At 43.7% G+C, this 4,535-nt stretch overlaps 1 protein-coding gene across 6 annotated transcripts in view; it reads left to right on the top strand.

The window, feature by feature from the left end:
- LOC138979859 (aquaporin-9-like) overlaps positions 1-565 on the top strand; it is a 9,836-nt gene extending 9,271 nt beyond the window's left edge. For all 6 annotated transcript variants that reach the window (XM_070352616.1, XM_070352630.1, XM_070352623.1 and 3 more), the window contains one exon: positions 1-565. This exon is cut by the window's left edge and continues 185 nt beyond it. The gene's annotated coding sequence lies outside the window, so the exon portion shown is untranslated.
- The last annotated feature ends 3,970 nt before the right edge of the window (positions 566-4,535 follow it).

The raw sequence follows: 4,535 nt of genomic DNA, 5'->3' as shown, positions 1-4,535 counted from the left end.
CACGACTTGCCTAAAACATTCATTTGTCAATCAGCTGAACAAAAACCAGGAGGTATTTTATTTAGTATTTTGTTATCCCGGTAAAAGCTAGCAATGGAAATGAAATGAGAAGGACCGTTAAAAGAGTATAACAGTTATGCGATAAAGTTGTTAACCATTGCAGGCTCGTACCACTTCGCCCTTTTTCATCTTGGACACCGTACGTTACTTGGGACTGGGCCTTTAAAAAAGTTAATTTTTATTTATTTTCACAAAATGATTATTTAAAAAAGTTAACATTTTAGTTTGTTCATCCAAAAATACATGCATGAATATGTGTATAGCACTTTTACACGTACATGGTGTAGCATATTATTCCGTAATTGTATTTTAAATACATTTTAATCTTGTTGAGAGTGTTTATATAAGCAAATGTCTTCTATTTATTTACTCTCAGTGAAGACTGTATAAATTTGTTCCTTTATATACCCATGCTCTGATGCACATGAATTGTGAAAAAAACCCGTCTGTCCGCCTTGCTTTGCTTAAACTTTGTGATCTAATTAATAAACAAGCTCGAATGACAGTTGAATATTTGTTCTTCAATGTATATTTGGGATGTTATTTGTATCCTCGGTCGGTCTGTCACCAGTTTGTATATCTTCCCCCTGCATTTTCCTAAACAGTTACAGCTACTTAACGCAAACATGCAACGTCTTGCATCAATACAAAAAAAGCATGTTCTGTGCCAATAGTATTATGTATTACTCTTTGAAGAATTGGGAAAAGCATGAACTTTTTCAATGCTGCATATTCGTTGATAGTATAGAAGTGTACAAATGCAAATACACGAAAGAATGCATTTCCTGAGAACGAATGTACGAAACGTTACTAATGCCTGTCTTACACTGTGCCGAATATCCTTGCGAATATGAACATGTTGTATTCGGCAAAAAAAGAAACGAATGGACAGGAACAAATATTGAAAATTCGAAGCCTTACCGATCATTGCGAATGCATAAAAATCCATATACGAATGTCTTGCGGATGTATTACGAACGTTGCGAGTGGCCTTGCGAGTGTTGCGAGTGCTTGCAAACATTTTACCAAAAAAGCTATTATGCAATTCGCATTGTTCGTAATACTGCTCTTACACTGTGCCGAATTTCCCTTGCGAATAGAATTCACCCATAATTCGTAATGATCGGGACATGGTCGCAAGACATTCGTAAATGTTCTTAACCATTCGCCACCATTCGTCTCTTGTTGCGAATATTAGCAACATGCTCCTAATATGCGCAAGGAATGCATATTCTTCAGTATTCGCAAACCATTCGTAATCATCGTAAAGGTATTCGTAGCGCTCGCAAGGCATTTGCAATGATCGGTACACATTCGCAAGCACTCGCAACTATTCGTAAAACATTCGCAAGAAATGTGTATATGAACATGTTGTATTTGGCAAAAAAAAGAGACTAATGAACAGGAAAAATATTGACCATTCGAAGCCTTACGAATCCTTGCGAATGTCTTACGAATGGTTGCGAGTGCTTGCGAATGTCTACTGATCATTGCGAATGCATACGAATCTATATTCGCAAGGATATTCGGCACACTGTAAGACAGGCATAACGAATGTTTGCGAATGCCTTGCGAGCCTGACGAATACATTGCGATGATTACGAATGTTCGCAAGGATATTCAGCACAGTGTGAGACAGGCATAACGAATGGTTGCGAATGCCTTGCGAGCGTTACGAATACATTGCGATGATTACGAATGTCTTGCGAAATCTTACAAGTACGTTGCAAAAAAGTTAAGAATATGACTTCTTTGCGAATATTAGGAACATGTTGCTATGTTCAAAACAAGAGACGAATGATGGCGAATGGTTAAGAACATTTACGAATGTCTTGCGACCATGTCCCGATCATTGTGAATTATTGGAAAATTCTATTCGCAAGGGCAATTCGGCACAGTGTAAGAGTAGCATAAAGAACAAAAGGCATAAAACAAGGTACACACACACACACACACACACACACACACACACACACACACACACACACCCGACTGTTGTTATCTTTGCTATGTGTCCAAGTGGGAGTGGTTATACCATTGTCACTCCTTCTCTCCGCCATTCTTTTCGGTGACATTCATCTTCGTCACTTTCATTTTCATTACTTTCTTGGAAAGCGAGCAGCAACAGAGTCACGCTACCCAGGTGTGGGTGTGTTCAGGTGTCATCAACCTCTTGCCCTCAAGGCAGACTGACCGAGGTCTTTTGCGTGCCAAAGATGTGACACGGGGGTGGGACGTGGATACCGTCTCTGAGACTGTACATAAAGTCGAACCGTGTCCGGATTTGAATTCGTGACCAGCGGATCACAAGTTTACCAACTGAGCTACCGGGCCCCTCTCGTGATCCAGTACTAGGCATGATACTGGCCTGTGTAGATGATGACCACACCAGGCTCCATCTTCGGGTCCAGAGCAATGTTCTCGTCATCACCACCACCTCTGAAAGCAGTCAAGACTTCAACCACATCGCCTTCAAACCTTGTCCTTCTCCTTCTCTCCTCTTCCACCCCTTTCACTGACCTCGACATGTAGGGTAAACTCTCTTCGTCTGTGACATAGTAGCTGCCCCTGTTTCGGTCGCCAGTTCTGTTCATCCTCTGACTTTCAATATGGCGACCAGGGAAATCTCGTTCGTCAGGGAAGCCAGGACCGTTGTAAGGTGAGGCAGACACGTGACTGAGTCTGTGTTGATCGTGCAGACCTCGACCTCTGGTTATCCCGTCAACAGCATTCAAGTGGTTGTCGCCACCGCCGTTCGGCCTTTTTGCTTTAAAATGGCGACCGTGGGAGTATCGTTCGTATGGGAAGCCATTGTAGGTTGAAGTGTGTTCGTGACGGAACATGTGGGGATGATCTCTGTGTAAACGATCTGTGTTCATCCTGCTTGCTGTAGCATTGCCACGGCTACCATGGTAGCTCTGTTCGCCAAGAAAACTAGGGTTATTGAATGCGAAAGGTTCTGGGCTATAAGGATGACGACCGTCGACAAAATCTATACTCTGGCTATTTATACTATCCCTGCTTCCTTCAAAATGGTCACTATAACGACTTCTGTACAATCCGTTACCGATCCTATAATCATGATCATGACGGCTTCGTCCCTCTTTGATACTGAGAGTGTTGTAGTAGTCGTACAAATGCTCTGTTGAAGCCTGCTGCTCTTCGGGAGTACCTTCGTACAACCTCGAACACCGTCCTAAAGACTGGAACTGTTGCATCTCATATGAATCGTATCGGGGCATCTTAGCGTTCTGGATTCCATTCATACCATTCTCTTTGCCATAGTTATCCCTGAAAAAAGCAAAGTCACGAAAACTTTCCTTGCCGTCGTAAAGTTTCGCCAAGGACTTGGGAAGAGCCACGTCACTGTACGAGTCACGCTGGGGTTTGGGAGATGGCTTATCTTTTTTGAGGTAAGTGCACACGACGGCAACGACAACGACGATGACGACAAGAAGGACAGAGCCACCAGTGATGCCGATGATGATGGTGGTGTCCCGGTGAGCTTCAAACCACGACTTTCCTGACGATTTGGGCGTTTTGAAAGTAGTTGTGCTTTCACCAGAATGTCCCTGCTTACTCGTGTCCATGGATGTCGTTCCCACTGGTGTGTGAGTTTGGGAAACACCGGCTACCGTGCTTGTAGGATTGCTGTCGGAAGTACTGCTCAAAAGAAGGCTGCTCAGACTGGAAGTTGTTGACTTCGAAGCGTTCGCTGGTGTTGATTTTGCAGGCAGATGAACAGGGCTGACAGTCGCAGTGACCGAACTCGACATAGCTGATCCCGTTTGGTCATGGGCAGTGCTGTGTGAGGACGATGCAGACTGGATGGTGTTGTTCTGTGTAGATCCCGTGACACCTCCATTCTGGCTTGCTGTCGTGGCTTGTGTGTCGCCTGAGAAAAACAACAAACCCAAAGCGATAAGATTTATCATTTGATTGACACACAAAAACCATCTACAAAGAGTCATCGCTTTCTATTCTCAGCGGGTCAGTCGCCATTACAGAAGCTAAAAGTGAGCGAGCGACAGAAACACGTATATATATATATATATAAACTGACTGGTGACTGAATGGCCGAATGACACTTAGAGTTAAAGGAATAAAAGTAGAGTGCAGATGGGCAGCCACACATGCACACTAAGACAGACGGACGGACGGACACACCCACACACACACACACACAAACACACTGACGTACACACCCACATACACGCACACACACACACTGACAGACACACACACACACACACACACTGACACACACACACTGACACACACACACACACACACACACACACACACACACACACACACACAACCACAACCACAACAACAACAACGACAGTACCAACCACAACTGCAGTACCCACAACAATAATAACAGTACCCACATCAACAACTGCAGTACCCACTACACCAACAACAGTACACACAACAACAAAAGTACACACACACACACAGACACACACACA

The sequence above is a fragment of the Littorina saxatilis genome, linkage group LG1 (genome assembly GCF_037325665.1).
Source record: "Littorina saxatilis isolate snail1 linkage group LG1, US_GU_Lsax_2.0, whole genome shotgun sequence".
NCBI lineage: Eukaryota > Metazoa > Mollusca > Gastropoda > Littorinimorpha > Littorinidae > Littorina > Littorina saxatilis.
The sequence above is the reverse complement of the archived record's forward strand: the minus strand, read 5'-3'. Positions and strand labels throughout refer to the sequence as shown.